Raw genomic sequence first — 17,095 nt, 5'->3', positions numbered from 1 at the left:
AGTGTGAGCAAGAGCAGGCAAGGAATGAGTGAGAGGGTTACATAGGGCAAGGGTCAGATGACGTGACCGCTCCCAGGCAGTTTACAGAGTAAGCTGGAGGGAAGCATCAGCAAGATAACAATAGGGAAATGTATTTAAAAAATGAGAACAGCTAGCCTCCAATAGTGCATTCAAAGTGTTTATTAAATACAAAAGATTAAAATACTGTTACTGGTGCCTGTCTGCTCTCTTACCTGCTGAGAATCGCAGAATCTCCCCCCCCAGGTTCCTTGTGCGGAAAGAACCTTAGCGTAGAGCAGGCCTGCCCAACTTGTAAAGTGAGAAGGGCCGAACTGCTCCAAGGAAAAAAAAATTGGTCCGCACGGGTTAAATCATCATCATCATCATCATCATCTCTCCTCCAGCACCTCTCATCATCATCATCCTCATATCTCCCCCAGAACCCCTCACTATCAACCTTTACGATACTCCCCATCTATCTCTCATACCCCCATCTCTCCCCCTCACCCACACAATACCCCCCTCCACATCAAACACACAATACCCCCTCCACATCCCCATCCCATTCCATGTCAGCAGCCCCCCCCAAGTCAGCACCCCCCCCATGTCTCTCTTCCCTCAATATGACACTCTCTCCCCCTCCCCTAAATGACACTCTCCCCCTCCTCTCAATATGACTCTCTCCCCCTCCTCTCAATATGACTCTCTCCCCCTCCCCTCAATATGACTCTCTCCCCCTCCCCTCAATATGACACACTCTCCCCCTCCCCTCAATATGACACTCTCTCCCCCTCCTCTCAATATGACACTCTCTCCCCCTCCTCTCAATATGACACTCTTTCCCCCTCCCCTCAATATGACACGCTCTCCCCCTCCCCTCAATATGACACTCTCCCACTCCCCTCCATATGACACACTCTCCCCCAACCCTCAATATGACACACTCTCCGTCTCCCCTCAATATGACACTCCCAATCCCCTCAATATGACACTCTCCCCCTCCCCTCAATATGACACTCTCCCCTTCCCCTCAATATGCCACACTCTCCCCCTCCCCTCAATATGACACACTCTCCCCTCAATATGACACACTCTCCCCCTCCCCTCAATATGACACTCTCTCCCCCTCTCAATATGACACTCTCTCCCCCTCCTCTCAATATGACACTCTCTCCCCTCCTCTCAATATGACACTTTCCCTCTCCCCTCAATATGACACGCTCTCCCCCTCCCCTCAATATGACACTCTCCCCCTCCCCTCAATATGACACACTCTCCCCCTCCCCTCAATATGACACACTCTCCCCCTCTCCTCAATATGACACTCTCTCCCAATCCCCTCAATATGACACTCTCCCCCTCCCCTCAATATGACACACTCTCCGTCTCCCCTCAATATGACACACTCTCCGTCTCCCCTCAATATGACACTCCCAATCCCCTCAATATGACACTCTCCCCCTCCCCTCAATATGACACTCTCCCCTTCCCCTCAATATGCCACACTCTCCCCCTCCCCTCAATATGACACACTCTCCCCTCAATATGACACACTCTCCCCCTCCCCTCAATATGACACTCTCTCCCCCTCTCAATATGACACTCTCTCCCCCTCCTCTCAATATGACACTCTCTCCCCTCCTCTCAATATGACACTTTCCCTCTCCCCTCAATATGACACGCTCTCCCCCTCCCCTCAATATGACACTCTCCCCCTCCCCTCAATATGACACACTCTCCCCCTCCCCTCAATATGACACACTCTCCCCCTCTCCTCAATATGACACTCTCTCCCAATCCCCTCAATATGACACGCTCCCCTCCCCTCAATATGACACTCTCCCCCTCCCCTCAATATGACACACTCTCCCCCTCCCCTCAATATGACACACTCTCCCAATCCCCTCAATATGACACGCTCTCCCCCTCCCCTCAATATGACACTCTCCCACTCCCCTCCATATGACACACTCTCCCCCAACCCTCAATATGACACACTCTCCGTCTCCCCTCAATATGACACTCCCAATCCCCTCAATATGACACTCTCCCCCTCCCCTCAATATGACACACTCTCCCCCTCTCCTCAATATGACACTCTCTTCCAATCCCCTCAATATGACACTCTCCCCTCCCCTCAATATGACACTCTCCCCCTCCCCTCAATATGACACACTCTCCCCCTCCCCTCAATATGACACACTCTCCCAATCCCCTCAATATGACACTCTCTCTCCCTCCCCTCAATATGACACACTCTCCCCCTCCCCTCAATATGACACACTCTCCCCCTCCCCTCAATATGACACTCTCTCCCCCCCTGCAACTCACATCACACTGTCCCCCTGCAACTCACATCACTCTCTCCCCCCCTGCACCTCACATCACTTCCCCCCCCTGCACCTCACATGTCAGCAGCCCCCCATACATGTCAGCAGTCCAGCCCCCTCACATGTCAGCAGCCCACCCCCCCTCACATGTCAGCAGCCCACCCCCCCCTCACATGTCAGCAGCCCACCCCCCCGTCACATGTCAGCAGCCCACCCCCCCTCACATGTCAGCAGCCCACCCCCCCTCACATGTCAGCAGCCCACCCCCCCTCACATGTCAGCAGCCCAACCCCCCCTCACATGTCAGCAGCCCACCCCCCCTCACATGTCAGCAGCCCACCCCCCCTCACATGTCAGCAGCCCACCCCCCCTCACATGTCAGCAGCCCACCCCCCCCTCACATGTCAGCAGCCCACCCCCCCTCACATGTCAGCAGCCCACCCCCCCCTCACATGTCAGCAGCCCACCCCCCCCTCACATGTCAGCAGCCCACCCCCCCTCACATGTTAGCAGCCCACTCGTTTTTTTTTCTTTTCATTCCACATGTCTTCACCATTTTATGCTCTACCTATTTCTTTGTCCGAGCCGCTGTATACTGGACGCCCCCTCGCTACATCACGTCTTAATATTACATTTTATTTTGGTGCACTGTTGGTTCCCATTTCTAGTGAACTATCTGCCACTGAAATAGCATGACACTACGCTGCTTTATGATGTAGGGCAAGGGTTCTCCACTCCAGTCCTCAAGACCCACCCAACGGGTCAGGCTTGAAGGAGATCCCTGCTTCAGCACAGGTGGCTCAATAAGTGGCTCAGTCAAAGACTGGGATCTCCTTCCATCCTGACCTGCGGGGGGGGGTCTTGGGGACTGGAGTGGAGAACAACCCTGATGCAGAGAGTCGTTTACTCCTACCGTGGTGATTGTGCGTTCAACGAGCGAAACATTCAGGAGGTGGAGGATCGGGAAGGGGGGAGACCTCTCTGACTTGACTTTACAAGTCCTGTAATCCCAGCATTCAAGGCACCAACATCCTTCTAATTATACCTCATTAGAGGCTTTGGGGATTAGGTAATGGCTCACAAAATCACATCGTAAAGCATACCCTGGAGCAGAGCGCCACCCGAAAGGACGTCAGCCGCTGGATCTGCTGCTCCTGTTATAAGTGACGAAGAGCCGGGAGCGTTTGGCAGGCGCTCTGATATTAGACCATGTAGTAAGACCCTGCGCAGCACATAGGAATGCACAGTCATTTTATCGGTGACGTCTGGTAACCGTAATGGATAGTGACAGTGATGCCCCAGTAACAATAACGGATAGTAACAGTGATGCACAGTAGCAGTTACAGATAATAACCGTGATGCTTGGTAACAGTAATGGATAGTAACAGTGATACCTGGGTAGCAGCAATAGCGCCTGGTAACAGTAACCTAGTATGGGTGATAATGGATAGTAACAGCAACGTCTGGTAACAGTTCCGGATAGTAACGGTGACGTACGGTACATGGTAGTAATAATGGATAGTAACAGTGACGCCCAGTAAGAGTAACAGTACCAGATGGTAATATGTGTGTGTCACCTCATTTACAGGTACATCTTGAGCCTGTTTTTATAGATTTCCAGAGAGGGGCCTCTCCAACTATACGAGGCAGACTGATCCAGAGAGTGGGAGCAGCGTGGCTAAGAGCTCGGGCCCCAAAGGAAGTCAAGGAGATTCTGGGAACTGTTGGGAGTCCTTCATCTGCAGATGGAAGTGAGCGAATGGGAGTGTAGGGAACTAGAAGCTCTTTCAGATAGCGCGGACCCTGCTCATGCAGTGCTTTGAATGTCAACAAGCCTCCTACTCTTTGGAACAGTCTGCCTCGTACAATCCGAGAGGCCCCTCTCTGGAAAGGTATACAACATACTCAAGACCTACTCGTTTACCCAGGCATTTAACTAAAGAACCACAACCTGTCTGGTTTTTAATAGCTACAGTACTGTCCCAGCCCATCCTGTGTTGTATCTTTCCTTGTGTCTGGTCTCTTTTATAACCTTAAATGTTTCTTCTTTTTCCATTTTGGTAACTGAAGCCCCTTGAGTCTCATTGGGAGAAACGCGCTATACAAATAAAGTTATTATGATTTATAAGATTATGTTGTCCCCAGTTACACTTTCCTAACGTCTCAGCAAGTTTCTAGTGACAAGGGGACAGTCCTCTCTGTCACACAGCTCAACTCCTGCAGTGTCACTGAGCCCAGCAGATGGCACTGTCACAGCACGTGAGCTGTCTTTGCTTTGCAGAACATCGCTCCGTATTTATCTCCCAGCAGAGCATTGCTCAGCGCGTCTTCGTAGCTCCATGTTTCTCCAGAGCAGAGCATCACTCTGCGTTTATCTTCCCTGCGAAGCGTCAGTCCACACGTCTCTTCCCTGCAGAGCATTGCTCCGCATGTCTTTTCATTGCAGTGTCACTGTTTCTCTTCCCTGCGAAGCATCACTTCCCATCTCATCCCTGCAGAGCATTGCTCCACTTGCTTCTTCCCTGCAGAGCATTGCTCCGTGCAATGCACAATGCTGGCTGTGCATTAGTGTTTGTAGGTGGGGTATTCCTGAGTCATGCGAAGCTATGTAGAAATCTGATTAAATAAATGTATCCCTCCTTACCCAGCTCTAAAGGAGGTCACATTAGACTAGTGCGTGCGTGTGTGTGTGTGTGCAGAGGATACAGTGCAGCTGTGCGTGTGTGTGTGCAGAGGATACAGTGCTGCCATGCGTGCGTGTGTGAGCAGAGGATACAGAGCTGCTGTGTGTGCGTGTGTGAGCAGAGGATACAGAGCTGCTGTGTGTGCGTGTGTGAGCAGAGGATACAGTGCCGCCATGCGTGTGTGAGCAGACGATACAGTGCCGCCATGCGTGTGTGAGCAGAGGATACAGTGCCGCCATGCGTGTGTGAGCAGAGGATACAGTGCCGCCATGCGTGTGTGAGCAGAGGATACAGTTCCGTGTGTGTGTGCGTGTGTGAGCAGAGGATACAGTGCAGCTGTGCGTGCGTGTGTGAGCAGAGGATACAGAGCTGCCATGTGTGCGTGTGTGAGCAGAGGATACAGAGCTGCTGTGTGTGCGTGTGTGAGCAGAGGATACAGAGCTGCTGTGTGTGCGTGTGTGAGCAGAGGATACAGAGCTGCCATGCGTGCGTGTGTGAGCAGAGGATACAGTGCAGCTGTGTGTGCGTGTGTGAGCAGAGGATACAGAGCTGCCATGCGTGCGTGTGTGAGCAGAGGATACAGAGCTGCTGTGTGTGCGTGTGTGAGCAGAGGATACAGTGCCGCCATGCGTGTGTGAGCAGAGGATACAGTGCCGCCATGCGTGTGTGAGCAGAGGATACAGTGCCGCCATGCGTGTGTGAGCAGAGGATACAGTGCCGCCATGCGTGTGTGAGCAGAGGATACAGTTCCGTGTGTGTGATACAGTGCCAGTGTGTGTGTGCGTGTGTGAGCAGAGGATACAGTGCAGCTGTGCGTGCGTGTGTGAGCAGAGGATACAGAGCTGCCATGTGTGCGTGTGTGAGCAGAGGATACAGAGCTGCTGTGTGTGCGTGTGTGAGCAGAGGATACAGAGCTGCTGTGTGTGCGTGTGTGAGCAGAGGATACAGAGCTGCCATGCGTGCGTGTGTGAGCAGAGGATACAGTGCAGCTGTGTGTGCGTGTGTGAGCAGAGGATACAGAGCTGCCATGCGTGCGTGTGTGAGCAGAGGATACAGAGCTGCTGTGTGTGCGTGTGTGAGCAGAGGATACAGTGCCGCCATGCGTGTGTGAGCAGAGGATACAGTGCCGCCATGCGTGTGTGAGCAGAGGATACAGTGCCGCCATGCGTGTGTGAGCAGAGGATACAGTGCCGCCATGCGTGTGTGAGCAGAGGATACAGAGCTGCCATGCGTGCGTGTGTGAGCAGAGGATACAGAGCTGCTGTGTGCGTGTGTGAGCAGAGGATACAGAGCTGCTGTGTGTGCGTGTGTGAGCAGAGGATACAGAGCTGCTGTGTGTGCGTGTGTGAGCAGAGGATACAGAGCTGCTGTGTGTGCGTGTGTGTAAGAGGATACAGAGCTGCTGTGTGTGCGTGTGTGAGCAGAGGATACAGTGCCGCCATGCGTGTGTGAGCAGAGGATACAGTGCCGCCATGCGTGTGTGTGCAGAGGATACAGTGCCGCTGTGCATATGTGTCTGAGCGCAGAGGATACCGTGCTGCTGTGTTTGCACACAGGATCCTGTGCCGCTGTGTGTGCTTGTGCAGACGATACATGCTGCTGTGTGTGTGCAAAGAATACATTCCATTGTGTGTGTGTGGGTGTGCCCAGAGGATACAATTTTGCAGTCTCTGTGCAGAGGACGCAGTGCCGCTGTGTCTATGTGTAGAGGATACAGTGTCACTGTGTGTGCAGAGGGTGCAGTATTATTGTGTCTGCAGCAGAAGATGTAGTGCTGCTGTGTATGTATGTGTGTGTGTGCATACACAGAGCAGACAGTAAACTGCTTTGTGTGTGTGTGTGTGTACAGATAGAGGATACAGTGTTGCTGTGTTGGTTCGCGCAGAGGATATAGTGCCACTCTGTGAGCTGATGGTGCAGTGCCGTTGTGTGTGTGTGGGTAGAGGATACAGTATGTGCGTCTGTAAAGGATACAGTGGTGCTCTGTGTCTGTCAGTGTGTGTATAAAGATGATACAGTGGAGCTGTGTGGGTTCACGCAGAGGATGTAGTGCCATTGTATGTGCAGGGGGTAGTGTGTGTGGAGAGGATACAGTGCCACTGTGTGGGTTCGCGCAGGGGATGCAGTGCTTGTGTGTTTGCGCGTAGATGTGTCCTGTTTCCTTGATGGAGTTGGTGACAAGTAATCTTAGAAATGTCACATTCAATGTCACACACTTAGGTATGTCCCAGCCCAACACACACACACACCCTAATCCTATCACCTCTCCTCCCTCCCCCTCCTGCAGCTCCTCTCCCACTGACACCCATTACAGACCAGCGCCCCTACAATGCACACATAACATTCACCATCACAGCTGGAATAGCAGAGGGGGCTGTAGAGCAGGATGGAGGTGCAGTGACAGAGCTCTGCCTGGTGCGGGGGGCACTACAGGAATAGAAGGGTGGGTACAGAGCAGTGCAGTGCTGGGGGTTAGGGTTGAGGTACATGCGTGCTAGAATTGAACACGTTAAGTCACACGCTGTCTGTACAAGTTTTGGGTGGAGCTCTGGAGTCCTTACATTTACAGGAATTCATTAGCTGTAATTAATGTAGAAATTAGCCTACGAGGGGCAAGCAGAGCCATGATAGATAGACAGATAGATGCCGAGATAATGACACACACACAGATAGATGCAGAGATCAAGACAGAGAGATACTGTATAGATGATAGATTCCTTCCACAGAGCCTAAAGAGGAAAGAGTTTGATCAGCGTATTGTGCCTGTGCTCACGTATGGATGTGAAACTTAGACCCTAAATGTGAAGCTCATTCTGAAGCTTCAGGAATTGATGGGCTGTAAACCAGTCCCGAAATCCGGGAAAGATTAGAGGATTTGCCTGTATCCCATTTATATGGATTTTACTCAATAAATATTGCTGTTTGGTCACTGCGTCCAGCGTTGCTATTTTGCTGTGCACCGGCTTTTTTCCTATTCGGATCCTCCCTCTGACATTCAGACGCTTGAGACAACTCACAAACGAAGAGACGGGAAAAAGATTGCATGGGTTCAAAACAAAAGTCTGTGACATCATTACAAGGGTGAAGAAATGAAAATGGCAGTGGGCCGGACTTATTGCACGAAGAAATGACCAGATGGTACGCAACTGGATTCCAAGGGGAATTAGAAGACCAACACGGTGATAAAACATAAGATGTGTGAATGAAATCCGAAAATGTATTAGAGCAACTTTAAGAAGAGAGGCTGCAACCGCAGTGCCGGGAAGGTCATTGGGGGAGGCCTTCACCCAGCAGTGGGTCAACAAGGGTTGAAGATGATAGTATAAATAAAATTTAAAAATATATATATTCCCAGGCATTCTGCGGTCACCCCACTCTGAGCCAAACATACAGCCTGCTGTTCTTATTGTTGTGTGCACCAGGAATCCATTTTTTCTGTATATATATATATATATATATATATATATATATATATATATATATATATATATATATATATATATATTGGTGAAAGGCCGGGTTGCAGACCTGTTTAAGACATGTGAATGTGCTCACAAGTGATATTCTTTATTCGCTACAGTATATATATATGATGTTTGATGTGTACAGGTGTGTATCTATATATACTGTAGACGCACACACGCGTCAGTTAGTGTATATAATATGTATATATACTCACACATATCTGAGGTTTGATGTGTATGTGTGCAAGCGTGTATCTATATATAGATGCACACCTGCGTCAGTCAGGGTATGTATGATATATGGTGTATATATATATATATATATATATATATATATATATATATATATATACATACATACATACATATATAAATATTTATAAAGCAGAAAATAGCCGTGTTAGTCCAGTTGCGATATTGCAGAATAAATGAGTTCTTCAGTATTAGGTGATACCTATTTTATTGGACTAACAATTTATGTCATAGGACAAGCTTTCGAGAGTTATCCTCAGTATTGCTTGACCTGAAGAAGAGAGGATAACTCTCGAAAGCTTGTCCTATGACATAAATTGTTAGTCCAATAAAATAGGTATCACCTAATACTGAAGAACTCATTTATTCTGCACTAAATATATATACATATACATACACATATATATATATATATACACATATATATATATATATATATATATATATATATATATATATATATGTATATATATATATATATATATATGTATATGTATGAGGTTTGGTGTCTACGTGTACAGTCGTGTATCTATATATAGATGCACACACGTCAGTCCATGTATATATTGATCACTGGAAGGTTATTGTATATCCAGGACTGTGAGGAGGATGCAGTTTCCATGGAGACAACTCTTAACATGAGACCCGAAGGCGGCATCTGGTTACCACGGAAACCACATTTGATGAATAGCGAGCTGGGGGATAGTGAGAGGTATGAGGACATACACTTCCCAAAATACCCTGAAAGGAAACTGGGGTGACTGGAGCACAGGAAACATAATTATCAACAGGGTGACAGATCCAAGCTCACGAGTCACACACACAGTGTGTGCCATGCTGCAGTCAGGTGATATGGCACAGGATACACCTCCCGGCTGTGGCACAGTAAACAGCATCCTATTAAGCAGAAATAATACAGACACACCCTCACTATCTCGCTAGTCCTGGTAAGTCCGCCTCCCCCATTATCAAATCAAATCAAATCAAATAAGCTTTATTGGCAGGACGAAAGAAAATTTCAGTATTGGCAAAGCGTGAATAATAGGGGGTAGGGTACAAATGGTTACACAGTACTTAAATAATAGGGGGTAGGGTACAAATGATTACACAGTAGATGAATAATAGGGGGTAGGGTACAAATGATTACACAGTAGATGAATAATAGGGGGTAGGGTAAAATGGTTACACAGTACATGAATTATAGCGGGTAGGGTATAATGGTTGCACGGTACATGAATAATAGGGAGTAGGGTATAATGGTTGCACGGTACATGAATTATAGGGGGTAGGGTATAATGGTTGCACGGTACATGAATTATAGCGGGTAGGGTATAATGATTGCACGGTACATGAATTATAGCGGGTAGGGTATAATGATTGCACGCTACATGGGTAACGGGTTATTATCTCTCAGTCACACACATTCCTTCTCTCCCCCTCCCTTTTCCTCCAACTCCCTCCATCTTTATTCCTCTCCCCCCCCCCCCCCCTGTCACTGTGCCTCCCTCTCCCAGTGCCTCCCTCTTCCCCCTCTCTGTAGCTCCTTGGACCAGATGAGGAGAGTTGTACCCTGTGATTAGGATAAACAAAGGGAAGGGGAAAGGAATACAAAGGAGATTTTAAACAAGGAAGGAGGGGAGGTGCTAGTAAACTTCTAAATACTAAATGTAATTGGTTAGAAAGGCAGGAGGCAGCAGATCAGATAACACTAGCACAAACTGGTACAAACCATTACACATGCTTGTTAATGCGAGACGCCAGACAGATACAACGGGGGAGCTTGAATTAATAGCTAGATGGGAGCAGTATGATATCATAGGCATTACTGACACATGGTGGGATGAAACTCACGACTGGGCAGTTAAATTAGAGGGTTATTCCCTTTTTCAGAGGGATCGAGCAACTAGAAGAGGTGATGGAGTATGTTTATATGTGTAGCCCCCGCTCCCCCCCGGGACTCCTAATTAGTGCAAGGGGTTAACAGCCTTAATGGGTTAACTGTGGTATTGCCCCGCCCCACTATGTGATGTAGGATGTCTTGTGACTAGTGTCGGGGCTGGCTTGTTGGCAGTGCTATCGGTGCCACTGCACCAAGCCCCATGACATCTCCTACCTTGTCCGGCGGCATCTCCTCCTGCAGCGTCTCGTTGCCATAGCAATGTGAAGTCCCATGGTGCCATGTTGCCATGACAATGCAACACAGTATGGTGCCACATTGCCTTAATAATGTGACACCACATGGCGCCGCAGTGTCATGACGCTGTGTCGTTGGAAGAGGATATGCCACGCCGGAAAAGGTAAGAGGCCTCGCAAAAGCCTCTGCTCCGAGCCCCACAAAAATCCCAGCAGTGGAGAGAGAGAATGGTATATATAGCTCCACCCAATGATTTTGAACCGTGGTTCGGCGGCCGCCAGGGGGGGGAGAGCTGGGACAACTTTCCCATCTGTCCCAGGCCTGGTGGTGCGGCAGCACCCCACATAGCAGTGACCCGGCTGCTCTGGAGCTCAGCAGTAGCAACTGCCCGGTCGCTGCGATCCTTCCTCTCTCTGCCTGCTCCAGTTGGCGCCGGAAGTCGCATCAACTTTCGGCTTACAGAAGGGAGAGGAAGGATCGGGCACACGTGTTTGTGAGAGGGGGAGCGTGTGTGTGTGTGTACGTGCACGGGCAAGGCGGAGAGTGTGAGGGGGAGAGAGGATGTCCTGTCACCATTTATTGTTTTTAGTTAAGGAATGTGCCCTATTTAGTTAGTGCCCATAGTAATGGCCCAAGATTGTTCTCATGCAGAAAGAGGTGTCAGCAAGGGCTCAGTAGTAGCTCAGGAGCCTAATCAGATCGTCCCCATCGCAAGATCCTTAGCAAAGGATCCAATATATGGACAAATAATGCCGTACACAATAACGGGTAATGAGCCCAGAAAGTAGTGTGTCCCCTAACACGGGTCCACCTGAGATGGGGCATTATAGACGCTACACAGGAGATTGCCAATCTAACCAATACTAATGGAAACAAGCATAAGTACCTCCCCAACGTAGGAGTGAGAGCTACAAGGGGCAGAAGCACAGAGTAACCATATTGTTTGCCACCAGTTAATGTCCGTAGAGACGTCTGTCTTTTGTATGGCGAGCATTATTAACGGATGTGAATAACGCTCTTATTGGTACTATAAATGTTCCTGGCGCCCATCCTTATTCTATCTGCATAGCCACACCCAGCCTGCACCCTGAACAGGTTTGAGACTGAGCATTGCCATGTATAGTGTTCAACTCAATGTAAACTCCTTTAGAGCCAGGCAAGGAGGGTTTGATATGTTAAACCGGATTTAAAACCTATTATAAGGGAAAATGTTTATGAATAGATTATGAAAATGTAGAGACCTTGTGGACAGAAATTAGCAGTGGAGGGAAAAGCACAAAGAAAATGTTTGTAGGAATATGCTATAAACCACCAAATATCTGTGAAATTGACGAAGCCAAAATACTTTTGCAAATGGAAAAGGCAGCAAAACTAGGTCATGTTTGCATAATGGGGGATTTTAATTATCCAGACATAGACTGGAGCAATGAGAGTAGCATTATAACTAAAGGGAACGGGTTTTGGGGGTGCTTAAAGACAATTACATGACCCAAATGATTGTGGAACCAACCAGGAGAGGGGCTAAAGATTTGCTTCATTAGATGGGTGTAAATAAATGTCCCACCTTTCAGTGATATATCAAATAGTCCACAGCCCGGTTCTTGTCTCAATTTATTCAGAGGCAAATAGAACACATCTTTTACAGCATCAGTTCAGTCCGTTACATCAGGTTTTCAGGCAGACATATAGAATGTGGGTATAGAGTGGAGAATCTTCAGCTTGGTTGATGTTAAATTATTCTGAATTCCCTACATCTAAGCACAATCTTTATACATTTTCCTTAACTTAGTAATCACCAGTTTTTCTCACTGACAGCAATGTCCTTGGTTAATCATCAGAATTAGAACAAAGTCTCTTAATTTAGCAATATTTACTTTGATTTACAAAACCCCTTGTCCTGCCACTAAGTAACTATAGGATTAACTGTGTTCCGTGTCCCCGATCTCTATTGTATTGTTTTACTAACTCACTATTTAACTAACCTTTGATTAGAAACTCGTGACCCTATACTATTCAACTCAGCAGACATTAAACATACCAAGTTTTATACAAAATGGAAATGAATAAAACAAGATAGATTCTTAAGTCGCATAAAACATTTCTGCACCTGCCTGTCTTCAGACTGATTTATGCCTTCTAATCTTTGCAGAGGCAGCTAATCATTTTCCAATATCATTTCTAACTTAATACTAGTACTAGTAGAGAAACAGAACCCCAGCGGAGAGCACTCAACAGTGCACAATATACAATGGAAGAGGTAGTGTGGGATGTAATATGTATAGTGAGTTTATTAAAAAAACATTTATTAGAGTCTTAACTCAATTAAAATAAAACGGACGCTAAGTACCAGGGTGATAGGTGCTAGTAGGCCAAAAAAGCGCAGCGAAAGTAAAAAATCTTTAAGATTTACTTACTATATACACAGATACCTGTGGCTGTTTACAACATCTGACTTTACCCTGCACATATCATCAAGGGTAACAGCCAACACTTTACACTTGAGGTCTGGTGTTTTTTACTTTCGCTGCGCTTTTTTGGCCTACTAGCACCTATCACCCTGGTACTTAGCGTCCGTTTTATTTTAATTGAGTTAAGACTCTAATAAATGGTTTTTTAATAAACTCACTATACATATTACATCCCACACTACCTCTTCCATTGTATATTGTGCACTGTTGAGTGCTCTCCGCTGGGGTTCTGTTTCTCTACTAGTACTAGTTCATATCCACCCCTGATTGTAGCACCACAGACTTTACTTTTCCAGCAGTTGCGAGGGTATATTCCTTCCCTTCCCCCTCCCCAGCCTTTCCCTGAGTTCGTAACTTAATACTTGTCACGGGTGCTCACCACAAACCAGGACCTGACCACGAGGCTGAGGTGGGGATATGAAAACACCGACCTAGGCCGCGAAGCCGGGTCCAAATTGCGCAGCTCGTGGTCGTGGTTGCCGGGTCCGGGCAGGAGAGGGTAGGATCGTAGGAGGTACTTGCCGTATCAGGGTTGGAGAAGTCGAGAGTAGTCAGAGTCCGAAGCCAGGGTCGTGGGCAGGAGAGAGTAGAAGTCCGATGAGAGAGCCGAGTCCAGGGGTGCCAGAGGTCAGGAGTGCGGATACAATGCTGCGATCTAAGTACAAGGAGACAAGACGAATGCAGAGACGTGGCTTGTAGCAAGCACAACTAAGAACTAACTATGCTCAGCAATCAGCCCAGGGCTGATTGAACTAAATAGCCGTGAGGAGCCAATGAGAATGGTAGGCGGTGAGGTCACAGGTAAGTGGACCGCTGATAGGCCGAGGCTGGGTGCAGGGCAGGTGCTGAGTATTCCAGGAGATTGGTAAGGGCAGCCATATATATGCGTGCGCCCGCCCGCAACTGAGGCTCAGAGCTGGGAGGCGCTGGTGTGCGCGGCGGTCTGCCCCGGCGGCGCACGCAACCCGCAGCAGGAGCGCAGGTCACTACTGAGCGGGAGGGGGTGGCGATCCGGGCGCGGCGTTCACGCGCCTCTGCGACGGGGACTGCAGGAAAGCGAGGAGCGCGGGAGGAGAGGAGCAACGTGGAAGGTAAGGAACGCGGCGCCCTTACCATACTATGTTCCTTATTTTAACTAGTTACATGCTGAATATATATATATGTATATAGACAATATAGCGTAATTATTATTCATGCTTGAGATCGTCCTATCTTCAGGGCCAATGCTGGATTTGGTCATATCAAACAATGTAGAAGTAATAACAAATATTCAAGTCAGGAAACATTTGGGAAACAGTGATCATAACATGGTCTCATTTGAAATAAATGATCAAAAAAGCATATTATATAGGTTCAACAAAGACTTAACATTTCAGAAAGGCAGATTTTAATAAACTGTGGAATAATCTACAAGGAATAAATTGGGATTATATTTTTGCAGGAAAACATGTGGAAGATAAATGGGCAGTCATTAAAACATTGTTAGAAAAGCACACTTATCTGTATACACTTGGGTAATAAGTATACAAGAAATAAGTCTAAACCAATGTGGATAAATAAACAGGTAGAGGAGGAAATGGAAAGGAAGAGACAGACATTTAGATTATCGAAGTCAGAAGGGATAGAGGCATCATCAGAATTAAAAGAAATGTAACAAAAATTGCATAAGGGCAATCAAATTAGCAAAAATTGAAAATGAAAAAAGGATTGCAATAGAACGTAATGTTGTCATGGAACAAGAATCACATTTCTGTTTCAGCCCCCCCCCCCCTTTTCTTTGCAGCTTCTGCTTGTCAGTTTCTCATTTCCAGCTGCATGTATTTTGCTCTGTACACACACACAGTGCCTGTGTGTTAGACACAGTGTTGCAATCCCTGTCTCTGCATTATGCCAGTGAGTTGCTACAGCAACCTCAGCCTTTCTATCAGAATGGGCTAGTCTGCTCTCTCCCCCTCTGCCTTGCTGACAGATGGTCTGTCCCCAGGCTATCTTGTTACCCAGAATACACTGGCACTTCCTTTTCACATTCAACACTGGCTGAGTGAGTACGTTTCTGTTTACTCTCTACTGGCAAGGCCTCATCCTTTTCACCTGCCCTTACTACAAAGCACCTACAGAGAGACATTATTCCAACACAAACATCTCATTCACAAGTGCCTGTCTTTGTTGCTGCTTTCCTTAATAAAGTGAAGAAAATATACAGGACTTGTTGTGTTTTGGAAAGAGGGCTGAGTTGAACCTATCTGGGCTATTCATACCACACATGACTCTGGAATAGTGAAAAGGAAGACTGTGTGTCTTGGAGATATAAATACAGGAGCTGCTACTCTAAGCCTTTATGCTAACACAGAGCAGTCTCTACACACAGCCTGCAGCAGCTTTACAAACAGCAAGCAGCTTACACTGCACACAGCCTGCAACCTACACTCAAAGCAGCAGCACTGCAGTCAGACTGCAATATACACAGAACTTTGATTGCTCTTTTCTGTCTTTGAGTCCACCCTCTGCACAGCTCCATATTGAAGAGCTACCATCTCACCTACCCATGCGCACGTCCCACGGCTAGCGCCACCAAGGGCCACGCCACCGGACACCTGCCAGGACACGGGTCAGAGCCACCGGACACCTTTGAGTACAGCTACCCCTACGCTGAACGCTGCAGGACACCGCTCGGCATCATCTGAGACAGTCGCCCATCGCTGACACAGGTAACAGACCGCACGCCACACGCACTGGCTAAAGGCCTACACACACCTACAGCATGGCAGAACTCAGATCCTCACCAGACATCACGCAGGAGAGTGACCACTCAGACACAGAGACCGCTGCGCAACTGCAACAGGCGCAGGCAGACGCAAGGCCTAAACTGACAGTCACACTGACACAAAAGACCCGCGAAAAATATGAGACTGACATTGAAGCGCACCGCGCTAAATTAGAGTTGGCCTGGGATACAACCACACTTGGGATACGCAATGTCGCCGGCGCCGGCAATTATGTACAACAGCTCGAGCAGGCAATAACTCAATTGAAGATAGATCACTCGCGCTACCAAGCGCTGTCACAGGCCTATTTCACCTATCTAACAAGAACTAACACGGAAGATAGCCTGCGAGAACGCGACCTGCAAAAGGTGATTGACCTAGAACGTGATGGCATCGTGCAAACCGCCATCACGGAAGCTGAGAATAAGAGAAAAGACCTTTTGCAGGAGACCGCATCGCAGCGCTCAAGCACATCCAGGCATTCATCAAAGTCAGCAAGATCAGCGCAATCTAACGGGTCCAGTGCAAGCGCAAACGCTACCAAGGCACGAGCCACCGCAGAGGCCGCACGTGCCAGGGCCGAATATAGTCGGAGAGAGGCAGCCGTAAGAGCAGAAAGAGCGCGCATAGAAGAGGAGGAGCAGACAGCCGCCGCTAATGCTGCTGCCGCTGCCACCGCCGCTACTGCCGCCGCCACTACACGTAGGAAAGCCGGAACTAGAGGCGCTTAATCAAGAGAAGGAAGCCGCTGCCGCCATAGCCCAAGCTGAAGTCCTAGAAGCAGCCGCGCAACAGGACGGCGGGGAGCAACCATACAGACGGATAGCCTCAGAGGATCCAATCCAACGCACTGAAGACAACGTAAGGAGCCTCTTCAGTGTAAACACCAGCGCACAATCTCAACACAACAGGAGCGACTTCACAGACACCGAAGACTTGCTAGGTCCACGTGGAGAAGACGCTGTTCCTTCAATGGTACATGCTGCCTGGGACTGCCA

Source organism: Ascaphus truei, chromosome 7, assembly GCF_040206685.1.
Source record: "Ascaphus truei isolate aAscTru1 chromosome 7, aAscTru1.hap1, whole genome shotgun sequence".
In the NCBI taxonomy this organism is placed as follows: Eukaryota; Metazoa; Chordata; class Amphibia; order Anura; family Ascaphidae; genus Ascaphus; species Ascaphus truei.
The sequence above is the reverse complement of the archived record's forward strand: the minus strand, read 5'-3'. Positions refer to the sequence as shown.